The sequence below is a fragment of the Herpailurus yagouaroundi genome, unplaced genomic scaffold (assembly GCF_014898765.1).
Source record: "Herpailurus yagouaroundi ecotype Mexico unplaced genomic scaffold, PumYag 141, whole genome shotgun sequence".
NCBI classification, from domain to species: domain Eukaryota; kingdom Metazoa; phylum Chordata; class Mammalia; order Carnivora; family Felidae; genus Herpailurus; species Herpailurus yagouaroundi.
The window spans coordinates 47,310,926-47,329,340 of NW_024412396.1; the positions used below are offsets into that span (position 1 = coordinate 47,310,926).

The window sequence follows — 18,415 nt, forward strand, 5'->3', positions numbered from 1 at the left end:
GACACGCATCCCTCTCTTTTTGTTCCCCTTCACCAGCCAAATTCCAAGGGCCACCGTAGATAACAAGGTAACAGAATGCAACTTCAAGGGGGCACACCCCTACTCCAGAGAGACTGTCAGAGCGGGGAGGCAGATCTGGAGTGAACAGCAAAACCTCGGGACTGCTCTAGCCATTGGATAAGCAACCCCTCCTCCACGCCTCCCTGCTCCTGCCTCTCCGATGGGAAAAGGAACACAATGAAACTAGGCTTTCCCTTGGGGTTCTGACCACCTTGTGTGGAGATTATGATTACCCTGCCGTTGCTATGCCTACCGTGATGTCATTCCTTTATCATTCCATTTGCGTGGATTTTTTTCCCCCTTTTCTCCAAAGGATACCCTACTCTCCAGTGCCTGGGAGCCCACTGGGAGCCCAACTCCAGTCCTCATGCTATCTAGACCCAGGGAAACCACTCTGTCTGGGGACCTCAGGCAACGCCACATAGTCCTGATGGGGAAGAAAACGCTGGAAGCAGCTTCCAGGATGCAGGTTAGTCTATCCCTATACTTTAAGCAGAAGTAAGCAGGGCACAGTATTTTACCTTCTTCACTCAAAACTGCAAACAGGAGAGGGACATATGGTTAGGTCCTATCAGCTGTATTTAATTTGTCAGAAGAAAATCCCTTCTTAAGTAAAATAAATGCAAAGAAGAATAAGGATAGAGGAAAAGGTGCACAAGTCCCACACCATATCATGCACAGAAGAAAGCAAAGGAAGGGAGAAAATTATTTCCTCAATAGTTACATCTCGCACCGTCCAGCCATGTATCTCCAGGAGCTCTATGCCAACGGAAAGCATTCCTCTGGGTTCCGACTGTGCACCAGGCTCCGTGCTGGGTACTGGAGGCCCAGTCCCAGCCTTTAAGAAATAGTAACAAGATCACTGTTCACAATCACGACATCTACACAGGCTCATTCAAAAGGATTTTGCTCCACTAAATAGAGGAAAAGTGTGGCTCTGAAAGACCAGACTATTTGTCCTTGGCCATGAGGCTCAGTCTACAACCTGTGGGCAGAGAGTGAAAGTGCGGGCATGGGCAGGCCTTGCCCCAAATCCTCAGGTGAAGGCAACAGCCTGCTGCCTGCTTCCTCCTCATTCTGTCTTCCCCTCCCAGGCCCTGCAGGGCTTCCGCAGACAGGGAAGGAAGGCAGAGGGCGGTGGCTCCAGTTCCAGCTGCTGCAACCTCACCAGGGGAATGGCAGCCACCTGCCTCAGACCGTGGGCAGGAGGGCCCAGGGAAGGCCTTCCCTGCGGCCTGCTCACCCTCTGCGGCCACGTTCACCTTTATGTCATGGCCCTGCTCCTGGAAGTCACAGACGTCACTGTGAAGACACAGCACCCTGTAGAAAACAGCGGTCCTGCTGCACTAGAAATATCCAGACTTGTTCCATAAAAATGGCAATGACTATCGGTATCAGCAGCGCCGTGGTCTGCAGCCAAAACCCAACACACAGAACTGGTGTTGTCTTTCTAAATACACAACGTGCTTCTGATCGTCTAACCAGAAGCACCTATTCGTTTAATCAGAAGCAAGAGACAAATCCGATCCCCATTTTGTGAATGAGGAAACCAAGGCCAAGAAAAGAGAAGGGGGTCACAGGTGACATCCACTGGCAGAGATGAGATTTTTATCTCAAATACTCATTTGGGGGCACCTTGGCAACAGCACAAGCCCTCGGCACTTTGGGTGGAAGTCACACTACCGGGCCGCCAAACCAGCCACAACTGTTAGTTTTTTTGTGTGTTTAGTGGGGCCAGGGGGGTGGATGGCAAGGAGAGCCAGGAGAGAGATTCCCCACGAAAGCCCAGTCTTTGCTCCCAAAGCTTTGCTTTGGAGTCTTTGCTCCAGGCCGCTGAGACTGTTCAGGGGCCAGATGTCAGAAGTGGTGAAACTATCCTCCTTTTTAACAAGTCAGTCTGCCTTTCACCTGTCCTGAGGTAGGTGTCCACATGCCCTACTTTTCCATGCAGCCCTGCTCCCTTGGGAACAGAGGCCCGAACAGGCTGCTCTCCCTCACCCAGGTTATGAAGCCTTGCCATCCAAAACCAGGCCAACGAGAACGCACAGGAAACATTCACTAGCCCGTGGCTTGGTTGGTTTTAACAGCAAAAGCTACATTTTAGGACCCACCCCTGCGAGAGAGGACCTCACAGAAATCTCAGAGTGGATCAAAGCAGGCCAGCCTGATCACCCCCACTAAACCCCAAGCTGCAAGGGAATCTGAAAAGCAGAAGTTCTGGAATCAGAGCTGGGCTTAAACCTCAGCAACACCCACTCACGATGCGGCCTTCAGCTGCCTGCCCCTCAGGTGTCCTCATCTTGAAATGGGGATGAAAATACCTAACTTCAAGAAAGTATGAAAATGCCAGTACATTCTAAGCACATCAAGACGGTAGCTATGATTACCGATTTACCAAAGGCAGCAGTGTGTCTGTGCTCAGACTCCCACACATGTTCTTGGATCCTCTTCTGACCAACGTCCTTCACTTTCAACACAACTGGCCTGGGGGTAAAGCCTTCAGCCACAGAACAGAGCTCTGGCCCTTGCCAAGCTAACTGACCCATATAGGGTTCACAGCCCTGTTCTTACTAGAGCAACTCTTTTGTTTGACTTGTAAATTTTTGCATGTACCTTTTATGCATTTGTATACATATACATGCATATATAATGTATTCAAATGGCATTTTATCACATGTCATTTTGCTATACGTTGTTCTCCCACATCACCACCCCCCATCCTCAGCCCGCTTTCCCCGGGTAGCCCATGTTAACATTTTAGTGTGTCCTTCTACATTTTTCCCCAGACTCATGTAACTTCAGACACACACACACACACACACACACACACACACACACACACACTCATAGTGGGTTGAGGGGGGGTGGTTATTGTTTGTTTAAAAAAATAGAATTATAGATCATATACATTCTTCTCCCTTTTATCTATTCTGCCATACTTTACCAAAATCTTTTAATGGTTCTGTAATGATCCAAGGTGTGAAGGTACCATAGCTGCTGGGCCATTTCCCTACTGACATAGGCACTCATTGAGTTTCAATTCTTGGCTGCTACTAACAAGCCAGTAATGGATTCCTTGTACATCCGTCCTCACCAAAAACCACTTTCTTTTTTTAAATTGTTTGTTCATGTTTATTTATTTTTGAGAGAGAGAGAAACAGAGTGTGAGTGGTGAGGGCTAGAGAGAGAGGGAGACACAGAATCCAAAGCAGGCTCCAGACTCCAAGCTGTCAGCACAGAGCTTGACGTGGGGCTCAAACTCATGAACCGTGAGATCATGACAAAAAAACAAAATCAGATGCTTAACCCACTGAGCCACTCAGGTGCCCCTCGAAGACCACTTTCTAACCAGACAAAATACGAAGCTCCAGGATGTGAAAGTCACCCATCAAAAGGACCTCGTGATGAGCTCCCAATGTAGCCACTCATCCTTAAAACTCCTCTTTGCAAAGACCCCCTGCTTCTAGAAGGGCAAATCCCAGGCAAGGAACTGGCCTCCAACCACCAGTTCTTCCAGGATTCTACAGTGTCAAGTCAACTCTGCAGGTTTTAATTTTCCCATCTGTAAAATAAAATAATAACAGCCTGGTGCTACAGGATCTGAGAGCACTTTTGTGAGTGATTTTTATGAGGAAGCAGTGTGTGAAGTAGTATTTTTGGTGTTTTTCTATGGGATGTTGTTTCTAGCTTGTTGTTTGGGGGTCACAGAAGGGAGGGCAAGCCAAAACGAACAGATTTGATTAAATTCCCGCTAAGATTCAGGGGTGCCTGGGTGGCTCAGTTGGTTGAGCATCCGACTTCGGCTCAGGTCATGATCTCACCGTTCATGGGTTCGAGCCCTACGTCAGGCTCTGTGCTGACAGCTCAGAGCCTGGAGCCTGCTTCGGATTCTGTGTCTCCTTCTCTCTCTCTGCCCCTCCCCTGCTCATGCTCTGTCTCTCTCTGTCTCAAAAATAAATATAAACATTTTTAAAAATTTTTGAATTCCCACTAAGATTCAGAGGTCCCTATTTATAAGGTTTCGGGGGCTGGAAGGGAAGGCCTCCTGTCCCTCTGCATTGCTGAAGCACCTTGCACCGTGGCTGTTTACAAACAGAAGTCAGAGCTAGACCAAGGGACTTTTGACTCTCTATTTGCCCAGCTTTGTCAAATTCCAAAGAAGGGCAACTGTAATTGAAGTTATGGGAGGAACGACCCAGCGAGCAAATTTTGGGAAATCAGTAATCTCACTGATGTTTGATATTCACTCAAAACTTCCCTAAACTCTACATCTCATTCAATAAAGGGTGTGAGGAGTATTGGGAGGGTAGGAAATGATTCTTTTTTGCAAAGGATGTGGCAATTAGTATTTGCTGTTCTTGAAAATAAAGCAGACATTTTGGGGGGGTGGGGGAGGAGTCCTAAACCTTCCATTTCAGGTACTACTACTCAGGTAGCATTTCAAGAGGCTCCCCAAAAGAGGCAGTTCCAGCAACTCAAGTGAATTTTCCCAGGGACCACACGGTCCACACGCATGAGAGGGGAGAAATACAGGAATGGCAAAATGACAGAATGAGTACAGTGTTATTCTGCCTTCAAACCCAAATCAGATGTGAATATGGAATCATTTTCTTCATCAAAATCAAGCAGGGGATTGGCACCCCTTCCCCGGAAGAGCGTGTGGCAGCATTTCCTGAATACACGCCCACCCTCTGACCTGGAGATCCTACCGGCAGGTGTGTGCACTTCAGGCCCCCAAAAGACATGTGCCAGCATATTCCTCACCGTGAAATTCATAGAAGTCTCCAACTAGGAACTGCCATGTGTCCCTCAAGAGTAGAACAGGCATGGGGCGCCTGGGTGGCTCAGTCGGCTATGTGTCCGACTTCGACTCAGGTCATGAGCTCGCGATCACAGTTCACAGGTTCAAGCCCCACGTCAGGCTGTGTGCTGACAGCTCAGAGCCTGGAGCCTGCTTCAGATTCTGTGTATCCTTCTCTCTCTGCCCTCCCCCGTTCATGCTCTGTCTCTCAAAAATAAACGTTTAAAAAATGTTTTAAAAAAGGGTAGAAGAGGCAAAGAAATGGTCTATTTACCTGAAGGACTACACAGCACTAAGAATAAACAGCCTAATACTACAGTCAACACTATAGATGAATCTCACAGTGTTGAAGGGGGAAATCCAGACGCAGAAGCGGACATAGTAGAAGATTCCATCCGATGGGGTTCGAGCAGGGATAGTTACCCTTGGCGGGGCTGGGTAAGGGGTGAGGTTGTAACTGGAAGGGGCACAGCTGGGCTTCTGTCCTGTTGTTTCTTAATCTGGGTGTTGAGGACACAAAGAAATTCAACTTGTTGAAATGTATTCGGCTGAACACACCGTGCACCTTCCTCTGCATATGCTACACTTCAATATTTAAAACTTTAAAAAAATCAGTCAATGAGCAAAACTTAAAGGTGATTATGAATAAAGTAATCAGGCAGACAAGGCTCCTGGAGCCAGATCGTATCTGGCGTGTATCGTTCCCGGGAGCTCTCCTGTCGATGCGAAAACCAGACAGATTAGCTGAGTGTGCAAGACGGGCATTCTGTGAGAGGAGATGAAAGGCGAACGGAGAACCTGGCACTTTCTTTGGAAAAGAGCAGTTTCACCAAATCTAGACTTGCAGCCTCCACCCAGGTTATTAATCCGATGCGCTGTTACAGATGGACCCACATTTGCTTCAAAAATACTCAGGGTTTTGGTTTTCGCTTTTCTGCCCTTAAAAAAAAAAAAAAAGTTTGGAATGAGGGAAAAGGCCTAGTTATTTTATATGGAAATCGAATCTATTTTCACAGAGACTAGAGTGAAAATCCCATCAATGGGAAGGAAGCAGAAGCTGGAGATGGAAAGAGATGCTCTATAAAGCTCTAGCACCACAGGCAAAGTTGGGTCTCTTCTCAGCTCAATAACAACATTTGTAACAATGGCTAACACTTAAGCAGGTTTATATAGGCTAGGCATTGCTAGAAGTGCTCACATGTATTAATTCATTCAGTCCCCATCTGTGAGGTAGGGGTTTATGTAATTCCCAACTTACAGACTGAGACTGAGGCCCGGAGAGGTTAAGAAACTTGCCAAAAGTCACACAGCTAGTAAGTGACAGAAGTAGGCAGTCTATCGAAAGTCTGTGTTCTTAACCATTATACCCTATTGCTTCCTAATAAGCACTTATTAAGCCCCTACTGTGCACTGTGCCGAGCAAGAGATACTGAGATACAGAAAACACTAGTCCGAGGGTTATGGAGTTAGTCCAGGCAGTGACAAGGATCACACAGGCATCTAGCCATCTAATTTCACAACGAAAAGTTGGAAAACTGTCTCCAAACACCTGGATATTTAGTTTTCAAGGACTCCAAAACCAGTGTCCTTTTTCTCACTGATACTATGCTACCCATTAGAGTAAGTTGTAAGAATACACATTCCTTGATGCCCCACCCACCCCTGAGTCCTGAGACTCAATAAAGCTCTCATCAAGTTGATTAAGAGGCAAAGACGACCTGTAAGCACATTTGTTTATTTTTCCTGAACTGCCCTCTTGTGTAAAAAGGGTTGTTCACCCCTGATCTAGCAGGCATACATACAGGGCCTCTCAGAGGAAGAGAGACTCCCCCCCCCCCAGGGACCCAGGTGGGTAAAAAATGAAGAAATTCGGGGCGCCTCGGTGGCTCAGTTGGTTGGGCATCCAACTTCGGCTCGGGTCATGATCTCACGGTTCGTGGGTTCCAGCCCCACGTCGGGCTCTGTGCTGACAGCTCAGAGCCTGGAGCCTGCTTCAGATTCTGTGTGTGTCTCTCTCTCTGCCCCCTCTCTGATCATGCTCTGTCTCTCTGTCCCTCTCAAAACTCAAAAATAAATAAACATTTAAAAAAAAAAATGAGGAGGGGTGCCTGGGTGGCTCAGTCAGTTAACCGTCCAACTTCGGCTCAAGTCACAATCTTGTGGTTCATGAATTCGAGCCCTGCGTCGGGTTCTGTGCTGACCGCTCAGAGCCAGGAGCCTGCTTCAGATTCTGTGTCTCCCTCTCTCTCTGCCCCTCCACTGCTCATGCTCTGTCTCTCTCTGTCTCAAAAATAAATTAATTTTAAAAAAACATAAATAAATAAATAAATAAATAAATAAATAAGAAGAAATTCAAGGCAGGACTACAACATGTATGGCACATTTTAACGTTTATTTATTTTTGAGACAGAGAGAGAGACAGAGCATGAATGGGGGAGGGACAGAGAGAGAGGGAGACACAGAATCGGAAGCAGGCTCCAGGCTCTGAGCCATCAGCCCAGAGCCCGACGCAGGGCTCAAACTCATGGACCGCGAGATAATGACCTGAGCTGAAGTCGGACACTTAACCGACTGAGCCACCCAGGCGCCCCATGTATGGCACATTTTAAACATGCACACTTCACAAATTCACACTTTTCCCGCACATGCACACACAAACCCAAATATGATGTAAAATTACTATGATCTCAAAAGAATTACAGGATTTACTATTCTTAATATAAATTCGTAGTGCCCGGATGCCACGGATGGTATGATCTAGGCACAGAAGATACATGTGATCCCTTGTGACGTACATCCTGGTGATTACGTATATAATCTCATGCAGAGACGACATCACAGTTTCAGCTGAGGCCTCCAGAACTAGAGACCCTGGTTTAATCAGCTCTCACTATCGTCCCCACCTTATTAACAAGCTTTCCTTAAGGAAAGAAGAATAAAAGATCGATCCCAGTGGTAAAAAGAGTGAAGGCCCAGTTGGGAACTGATGAGAGAGAAGACACGAGGTTCACAGAGCTGGAGAAAATGTGAGTGAAAACCCCAGGACATGGCCACCTACAGAGCCAGGCTAGCCAGCTGTAGGATCTCCATGACACCAAGAAGTCAAGACCAAGAGGTCAGCTAAGGTTACGAGAGCCAGGCAGGAGGAATATGACCACCTACCTCCTTACCCGTGAGGCTAGCTCCTACCCAGGACCTTAGATGCCCCACTCACAGTGCTGGCCCACCTCTGCCAGCTTCTCCACAAGCACAGGTGGGGTCCTAAGCACTTAGGAGTCTTCCAACATGTACTCCCTTCTCTAGGTCCACCCCATTTCCTGGGAGTCAATTAGATGCTTTTAGGGAGTCAAAAATGGTGCCCATTGTGAGATGCTACTTTCTACCAGAGTAGTGTGTGGTCTGATTCCAAAAGCTGGGGATGAAAAGAGTATGAAAGCTCCTCGGACCTCTGAAAATGAGACAGTGCCGAAAACCGGTGGAAACCCATTGTCCAATATCTTTATTTTTCTGCTAAAATCTACCCACCGTGTGAGTTGCCAAGGCAAGTTACGTCTCTTGTTCTGAAGCTAGGAAGGTTCTCTCTCCACATGACACCTGCAGGAGATGGAAAACAATACCCTCTGCATATCATAGAACACCAGCTCCCAGTAAGAGGACACCCCAACTCCTGCCAGTGCAGTACCCAGGCGGGGGTGGCTTTTCCACTTTTCTCTAGACAGGCCACCAGGGTCCTCTTCAAGGGCAAAGGACTCCCCAGCCCCTGTGAGGCCTCACTGCACACTGTTTATTTATCTATAATTTATTTATAATTTCTACAGCTTTTTACCTGGAGACACACCCAACAAGAAGGGGTCTTACTCTTCCCACAGAGGTCTGTAGACCCTGTACTAAATTCACTTGCTCTTACTCAAGCTATAGAAAGCTGACCTTGAAATATCCTATCTAAGGTCATCTCTTAGGTCCAGCCCAGGCCAACATAACTGATTTTATTTTTTCAAAACACCAGCCCATTCAGATAGCCTTGTCTGTCTTCATTAACATTCTCAGTGATGAGAAGGGCCAGGGTTCAAGGCCCAAGGTTGCATCTAGAGGCCTATAGGAAGCTATAAAACTGAGAGATATAGCCAGTCCACGAGCTATCCTTGAGTCACTGACCTTCTTGACACATTCTCACTCCCTGGCAGTAATAGCTTAACACTTCCTGAGCACTGACTCTGGCTCAGACCATATCCTAAAAGCATCACATGGGTTGACTTATTTCATTCTTATACCAACCCTGGGGTACATGGAAGGCAGCTATGCTCACCACTATACCACCAATGCTGCGCAACGCTGTGATAACCGATAGAACTGGGATTTTAAACCAGAAGTGTGAGTTCAAATCCCAAACTCCAATGAGAGCCACAACATAGTTCTCGACTCAAGGATTACAGCTGGTGCTATTGAGAGGAGCATTCACTTAACTGTTAGGAGCGTTCATTTGTCTCCCTATCTCCCTGAATCACACATTGCTAACTTCCCTCCAGTATTCATTCTCCCTTCTGCCTTCTTATAATAACCTCCAGTCCCAAGTTTTGCCTAAGCACATGGCCGTCTGCTCCAGACTACATTTCCCAGCATCCCTTGCAGCCATATGACCAAGCTCCAACCAATGGGTTGTGAGTAGAAGCTCCTTAATTGCAAGCTGCTGGCCTTGGATTTCATCACCTCCTACTACCCACATCCTGAAACACAGACTTAGAGATGCGAAACAGTAAAGAACCAGGGTCCGTGAATGATTTCATGTACCTACTTTGCCAGTTTGGTGTGCTTGCCCTAGGGTTTACATAAGACAGAAATAAACCTCTGTCTTATTTAGCCATTCTCTTTGGAGATCAGTGTTACAGCAGCATACTCTCTATGTTAGATTCAGTACCTTAAGGCCCAACTCATCTTATTCTACTCAACACCCCCAAAACCCTTTCTTAGCACTAGGAACATAGTGGCTACTCAACAAATATTTGTTACATGAGTGAAAACACCGTTATGTAAACCAGGTGATACTGGGCCCAAACAGACTTAGCTAAGCTCTGTAGATGACCCTTATCCAGGTAGGTACGATATCTCCTGCTTTTTTGGCAAGTAGGAGCTCAGGCCAGAGAGTCTGTGTTTAGGGAAGCATTTGCAGTAGGGGAGGAGTGAACTTTTACTGCACCTGTTGTCGACTCTCTGCTGAGATGAAGGATTTTGTGCTTAACCACAAGTTAGCTGGGGTCACTGCTTGTCTCATAATAATAATGAGCTCAATTTGAGCACTTACTTTGTGCCAGGTCCCATACTAAGCACTTCACACACTAAGGCATTTGTTTGCATTTAATCCTCCTGACAACCCGACAAGGTAGGAACTATTATTGTTCCCAAATGAGGAAACCGGGCGCAAAAAGAAGTTCACTAACTTGCCTGGGCCACGTGGCTAACAAATGACAAAGGTCAACTTCAAACTCAAGTTGTAGGAGACCTAAACTTATTCTCTTCTCACCCATCATGCTACTCTGCCTCTTCATGTATGACAGGCTTATATTCCCAGCTATGGTTCCAAGTTTGGAAGGCTGGACCGAGGATCGTGCTTTTCTGAATAGATGCGCAATGCACAGAGCGCCCAGTGTGGCTGTGACACTTTTCCCCTGGGCATGGCTGGTGAGGAGCTGCACACACCACCCCCACCCCCACCCCCCACCCCACGCCAGCACAGAGCAGAAGGCAAACAGTCTGAGCCCCCTGGTCCACCGAGCTCCTTCTTGCTCTCTCCTGGGCTTTCCTCAGTGCCTCTTGACCTCCACACCCTGCTGCCCCTACCACTGCCACCCACAGCTTATGCCCTTTCCCTCAGCCACCTCACCTGGATTGGCCCTCCCACCCGCTTCCATGCACAATTCTTGCCTGGCCTTGCAACAGTCCTCACTGAAGCCAACAGGTACAGATCTGCCTACCCAGCCTGGTAATGGTGTGGTCCAAACTTCACTTCTCACCTCCACCCCAACTCTGTCCTCACTTTCATTCTTCACCTCCAACAGTTCCCTCCTCCTCATACCACAAGCTCAGCAAAGTAGAGTCAGTAGTCAAGTAGGGAGACACCGAGCAGGCTTCATCCCAGAGGTTGCAAACCTAGGACCTACAGGCCAAATATGGCCCCCAAGTATGCTTTGTTTGGCTGCACTCTGCTTTTTGAAAATTGAATTCATTACATCAAAAGTTGTTAGGGTTCACATAAAAAATTCAGATTTAGAGCCTCTCTTAAAAAGTGAGGAGTCTTGGGGTGCCTGGGTGGAGCAGTCGGTTAAGCGTCCGACTTCAGCCAGGTCACGATCTCGCGGTCTGTGAGTTCGAGTCCCGCGTCGGGCTCTGGGCTGATGGCTCGGAGCCTGGAGCCTGTTTCCGATTCTGTGTCTCCCTCTCTCTCTGCCCCTCCCCCGTTCATGCTCTGTCTCTCTCTGTCCCAAAAATAAATAAAAACGTTGAAAAAAAAATTTTTTTTTAAAAGTGAGGAGTCTTGGCGACACTGGAATCACCTTCCCATGTGACAAATAGCTGGGGCTGAATTTGGACATCCGCTGGAAGGGCATGAACTTCTAGCTCACCACCATCTTCTTCACTCCTTATTCTACGTTTCCCATCCAGACATCCCTTCACTCACTGACACAGCAGGCCTGGCCCCTATAGGCACTTGATTTGGCAGTGCCTGTTGTAGTGTCTCCATTCGGCTGATGAGCACACTGAGAAAGGGAGAAGAGAAATTATTCTTCCAGGTCTTGAAATTATTCTTCCAGGTTGAGTGCACCCACAAATCTATGGCTGGCTCTCATCAGACAATACCGACCAAGCTCCTGGGTGCCCCAGGCCCTGTCCAGAGCATGACAGGTGCTCAAGCAGGTATTGTCCCTGCTTTTGCCTAGTCACCACACTCTTCCACACTGCTGCTCCAAACACATAGGTATGCCAGAGAAAGGCACTTTCTTTTTTCTCAATTTTTTTTAAGTTGTATTTATTTTGAAAGACAGCATACGAGCAGGGGACACAGAGAGAGAGAGAGAGAGAGAGAGAGAGAGAGAGAGAGGGAGGGAGGGAGGGAGGGAGGGAGAGAGAGAGAGAGAGAAAGAGAATTTCAAACAGGCTCCATGTTGTCAGCACAGAGTCCAACGCAGGGCTCAATCTCACAAACTATGAGATCATGACCTCAGCCAAAACCAAGAGTCAGACACTTAACTGAGCCACCCAGGCACCCCAGCACTTTCTTTTTTCCACACACACAAGCATCTCTTACACTGTGTGCCATGATCATCTGATTCTTCTCCTCTCACGAAGACTAACTTCTCTCAAATCTGTCATGCGGATTATACACCCTGAACCTGCCAAGAGGTGACCTTTCTTTAAGTAATCCCCTCTTGGCCTGAATCCTGGTGATGAGTATGTGCATAGGTGTGTACATGTCTGTGCTCAGTGTATGCTTCTGGACTAACACTCCATCCCCTCACTAATTTCCCAGACAGGTCAGAAGTCAGCATGTGCCCCAGTCGGTGAACCAGACAGCGTCTGTTCTGTTCCACTGCCCCATCAAAGGGGACAGCAGCGGCTGGTGCTTGCCTTGATGGGGTGAAGGGTCAGGGTTGCCAGATCTTCGATTTTGCAAGAAGCCAGAAATATTATTTAAAACAGGCAAGCAGTGGTTTCTATTAAAAAGACCAGTGCTTAAAACAAGCCCCCAAGAGCCTGAGACACTTTATGGGGATCAGGTGCTAGAGGGGAACGACAGGAAACGAAGGCTCCCCTTGAAATGCCCCATTGGAAGAGTCAGCAGCAGGTCCTCAATCCCCTGCCATGTCCTGATGCCCATCTGAGGACACAGAAGAGGACCCAAGTGTGCTTGGCTGGCTTTGCCCTCCAGCCTCGTCCTCCTTGATGATAAGACAACTAAGGTGTCTTTGACTTACGTTGTTTGAATTCCCTGTTTGTTCTGGGCTTAAAACAAACCTTCCTTCTTCCTTTTTCTCAACCACCTTCTCCCTAGAACCCTCAGGTTCTTAACTCACACTGCATTTCTCGATCCTTCCAATAAGGAGGTTGCAGCCTCCCATTTCTTTGATTAAACAACTTTAATAAAGAATTCGCGGAGAAGGCGGCTCTCGTGAAGGCAGCTAAGGCGAGGCTGGAGAGCGCAGAGCCGTGCATCGTGCCTTGCACTGCCCAGGCTAGCGAACAATACGGTCAGGATGGCTAAAGGTGATCCCAAGAAACCAAAGGGCAAGATGTCTGCTTATGCCGTCTTTGTGTAGACGTGCAGAGAGGAACGTAAGAAGAAAAACCCAGAGGTCCCTGTCAATTTTGCAGAATTTTCCAAGAAGTACTCTGAGAGGTGGAAGACAATGTCTGAGAAAGAGAAATCTAAATTTGATGAAATGGCAAAGGCAGATAAAGTGCGCTATGATCGGGAAATGAAGGATTATGGACCAGCTAAGGGAGGCAAGATGAAGAAGGACCCTACCGCCCCCAAAAGGCCACCGTCTGGATTCTTCCTGTCCTGTTCAGAATTCCGCCCCAAGATCAAATCTACAAACCCTGGTATCTCCGTTGGAGATGTGGCAAAGAAGCTGGATGAGATGTGGGATAACTTAAGTGACAGTGAAAAGCGGCCTTACGACAACAAGGCGGTGGAGCTAAAGGAGAAGTACGAGAAGGATGTCGTTGAGTGTAAGTCTAAAGGAAAGTTTGATGGCGCAAAAGCGTCCTGCAAAAGTTGCCCGGAAAAGGGTGGAAGAGGAAGATGAAGAAAATGAGGAGGAAGGGGAGGAGGAGGAGGAGGAGGAAGAGGAGGAATAAAAAAAAAACCTGTTTATCTGTCTCCTTAGAGTAGGGAGCACTGTCATTGACACCTCTCTTATTCGAGGCGGGTCTGTTGCCCTCGTTAAGTTTAATTACACAGCTGGGTCATGGTCATATTGTAGTCTCTTCAAAGTGCTCTAGAAATTGTCAGTGGTTTACATGAAGCGGCCATGGGGGTCCGGAGCACCCTGAAACGTATCAGAATTGTACGTATGTCCAAACATTTTTATTTTTATTTGATAAATTTTTTTTAACATTTATTTATTTATTTTTGAGACAGAGAGAGACAGAGCATGAACAGGGGAGGGGCAGAGAGAGAGGGAGACACAGAATCTGAAGCAGGCTCCAGGCTCTGAGCTGTCAGCACAGAGCCCGACGCGGGGCTCGAACTCACGGGCCGCGAGATCATGACGTGAGCCGAAGTCGGCCGCTTAACCGACTGAGCCACCCAGGTGCCCCTCTCCAAACATGTTTTAAAACGAGAAGGCTCTCGTGTTCTCCGCACTCTGTGCACTTTGCTGTTGGTGTGACAAGGCTTTTAGAGATGTTTCTGGCATTTTCCCCTTTGAATTTGTAAGGTGGTGTTAACTCTACGGTTATGGGCTAGAAATCCTGAGTTCTCAACTGTACATATCTATAGTTTAAAAAAAGAAAAAAAAAAAAGGACAAACCCACTGAGACACAGTCTTCATGCTCCTTGCTTGGCTTGAGGCTGTGGGGGAAGATGCCTTTTGGAGGGGCTGTAGCCCAGGGCGTGCACTGTGAAGCTGGGCCTGTGGACACTGCAGTGGGCATCTGTTTAGCTTCAGGTTGTCTTCTTTCTGTATATAGTGACCTAGCGTTCTGCTGCCGTTCTTAGCTGTGGAAAAGGGGCAGCGGTGGGGGGAGACAGTCAGCTGGCATGAGAAGTGTCTGCATCTTTTTTAGTTAAGTGCGGTAGCTTTAACCTGTTTGCTTTGAAACAAACTGTAGAGCTCTTCACGGTCAGCAAAGCAAAGAGCCACTGCATCGATGAAAGTTCAAAGAACCTTCTATACTAAACACAATTTGCAACGTTCTGTTATTTTTCTGTATGTTTAGAATGCCGAAATGTTTTTGAAGTTAAAAAAACAGTATTACATTTAAAAAAAAAAAAAGAATTCACAGATATGAAAGTGCTTATCATGAAGCAGGTAACATCCTTTTCCTCCCCAAATCACACACAATTACCATATAAATGGCCTGGCAAAGGGACTTCCTTGAGAGGTGGCAGATTCTAACTACTCTTACACTTACAAAGCTTTAAAAAAGAGAGAGAGGGGTGCCTGGGTGGCTCAGTCGGTTAAGCGGCCGACTTCGGCTCAGGTCATGATCTCACGGTCCGTGAGTTCGAGCCCCGCGTCGGGCTCTGTGCTGACAGCTTGGAGCCTGGAGCCTGTTTCAGATTCTGTGTCTCCCTCTCTCTGACCCTCCCCCGTTCATGCTCTGTCTCTCTCTGTCTCAAAAATAAATAAACGTTAAAAAAAATTTTTTTAATAAAATAAAATAAAATAAATAAAAATTAAAAAGAGAGAAAGAGAAAAGTACAATTTCCAAATGAGAAAATGTCACAGACAGCCACAAGCTGACTTCCCAAGGGATGCAAATACCCTTTCTCCAAGCAAAAAACACGCAACGTACAAAATGTCCACGTGAGGGTCTGTGCCTCCTATGTGGGCAGTCGCCCTTCTACTGAGGGAGATGAGCAGCCCGAGGGTATGCCCCAGAAAGGCGGCCAATGAGAGGCCTGCTCGTGCTGCGTCCGGATTGGCCAGGCCTGGCACCAGCTGGAACTGGGACCAGCTTTGAGGACAGCAGAGACTTGATAGGATTCTCTCTTCAAAGCATAGAGCAAACATCAATTAATCCTCAAAAGACGCTTTCAAGGAGAACATTATCCCTTTTGAGGATGTGGAAGCTAAGAGGTGCCGCAGGTAGTTGAAGGGAGGGCAGAGGAGAAAACAGAGCACTGGGCTCCGAGCCCCAGATCCGGTTCTCCAGAGAGAGTCAAGTTGCGGGAGAAGAATGGACCCACAGAACTGGGGCAAAGGAGGCGACAGAGAAGCTGCTTTGGAGGGTGCCCCTCAAGGCTCCTGCTGCTTCATCCCAGAACAGGCTGCAAAGTGAAACACAGCCAGAGTCCTATGTGTGCATAGCAGTCCGGGGAACCAGAGAACGAGTTCAGATTACGGGACCTTCTTCAGCCTAATGACCACTAAGTCTGTGGGAGGAGGAAAAACCGAAATCGGAACCCAATTTGCCATACTGAGCCTATTTCGGTAACCCCACCCTCCCCCCTTCCTGACAGGGGGAGGGGAGTATGTATAAACACAGGGGATGCCCTGCCTGGCTGGTCTTTCCATTTCAAGAGAACCCATGCAGAGCTTCCTGCACCTCACACTCTTAAGGATCACCGCCAGTCGCTGTGCCTGGCAATAAACGTCACACATTCTCACGTTACACATTTGTTCGACCTTTAACCTGTTGCTCTGAGATACCTGGAGAAATTGTATGCCACTGATCAAACGTTATTAAAAAAAACACCCCACAATCTCTTCTCCACATGCAGTCAGTGTTACTACCTTACACGCTGATTCCCATGGTCAGCTGGCACTTTGTTAAAAATTTAGATTAACTTTCTTTGCCACACACTACACACTGTTTGCCTAAAGAAAGCCCAGGCCATGTGCAAATTATAGGCTGATTAGAGATATTTAAATGTTTGTAGGAAGGATTTTCCTAAAGGGTCTGAATGAGTTTTCTCTCAATTTACCATTTAGTCAAAGAAATAAAGGAAATTACCCTACAACCGAATTTTTCTTTCTTAATTCAACTACCTAACACCCACTCTAGCATAGCCACGCATATATATATATATATACACACACACACATATGCCTTCAAAACCATAGAAAATATCTAGAAGTGATTAATCACTAAATTCTACTCCTGAGACCATTATTACACTATATGTTAACTAACTTGGATTTAAATAAAATTAGGGGCACCTGGGTGGCTCAGTCGGTTAAGCATCTGACTTCGGCTCAGGTCATGATCTTGCGGTCCGTGATTTCAAGCCCCATGTCCGGCTCTGTGTTGACAGCCCAGAGCCTGGAGCCTGCTTTGGATTCTGTGTCTCCCTCTCTCTCTCTCTGCTCCTCCCCTGCTCATGCTCGCTCTCTCTCTCTCTCTCTCTCTTTCTCAAAAATAAATTTAAAAATTTTTTTTAATTTTAATAAAGAAAGAAAGAAAAATTTTTAAAAAGGAAAATATCTGGAAGGATATGCCAAAAAAAACAAAAACAAAACAAAACAAAAAACAAAACAAAACAAAAAAACCATGTCCTTAACAGTAGGGAGCAAAATGGGCAATCAGAGAACAAGTCTTTTTTTGTTGTTGTTCTTTTTTGTCTTGTTTTATGCACTTCTTCTATGCATTTTTTTTACAACCAGCATGTGACTTTTTATTTTTTGTTAATTTTTTTTTTAATTTTTTTTTCAACGTTTATTTATTTTTTGCGACAGAGAGAGACAGAGCATGAACAGGGGAGGGGCAGAGAGAGAGGGAGACACAGAATCGGAAACAGGCTCCAGGCTCTGAGCCATCAGCCCAGAGCCTGACGCGGGGCTCGAACTCACGGACCGCGAGATCGTGACCTGGCTGAAGTCAGACGCTCAACCTACTGCACCACCCAGGCGCCCCCAGCATGTGACTTTTTAAATGTTTAAAATCATAAAATGAAAAAGTTACCTTCAGATCCTTTATTTTTCCCCGTGTGGCATTTTGTCCCGATGCCTATGCAAAGTAAGCCGGTAGATTTTGGAAACATCTTGTTGTCTTTTAGCAAAAAATTACAAACTCTCATCGTAATACTGTTAACACTCAGGTCATTTCATCCAGAATGCACCACGCTGAGAAAGGACAATTCCTTGCAACCCACTTCGCAGAGGAGTCTGAAGCCGCATCAGGCAAAACTAAGTCAGAAACAGAGCTTCAAGACCAGGAGAATGATTCAGGCTTCTTGACCTGACTGGCTTAATTAAGCAAAGCCTGAGAAACGCCGCTGAAAGGCTGCCGTTCTGCACTAGTGCGACCCGGCTCCCGTTCCCACTCCGCGGTCCCTATCACTGGCCAGCACACACGAATTCACAGAACCAGCCAATAGGCTGGAGTCCCTCCAATTATTAAGATCATCTTCTTCTCTTAAAGAATGGGCTTTTCCAGTGACATCAACGCTTCCATCATTGAAGTGTTTATCTAGAGAATATTTCAGTTGGAAGCTTGAGAAACAGAGAATTTGGGGTTACTCAAAGAGCCCTCACCAGTTGCAAAGTAATTAGCAAAGTGGGGGAAAAAAAAAACAGCGTTGGAGTGATGAGGCCAATAGGAATATCCGATTCGTTTACAGGATTTTTCACTGACACCTGCTTTTTGCATGAATAAAATTAGATACAGTTGCTCTCAGCAAATCAATGATCGGGGATCCGAAATGCAGGAAAATACACGTTCTGGGTCTTTTGGACTCCGGGTATTTGGCAGAGACAGGCAGCGGGGTCTAATTGTCCATATTCCATCCTGACCCGGAAATGAAAGCTCCCAGTCACAGAAGTTCTGTAGCTAATCAGTTACCAGTCACACTTCACTCCTGTCTTTTTTTTTTTTTTCAACGTTTATTTATTT

The 18,415-nt window shown here is 46.7% G+C and overlaps 1 protein-coding gene and 1 pseudogene across 4 annotated transcripts in view; one reads left to right on the top strand and one right to left on the bottom strand.

Moving 5' to 3' along the window:
- The window catches only part of DPF3 (double PHD fingers 3), a 270,407-nt gene that overhangs the window by 218,349 nt on the left and 33,643 nt on the right, over window positions 1–18,415 (bottom strand). The window lies entirely within an intron of this gene.
- On the top strand, window positions 12,140–13,979 carry LOC121032007 (high mobility group protein B3-like; annotated as a pseudogene).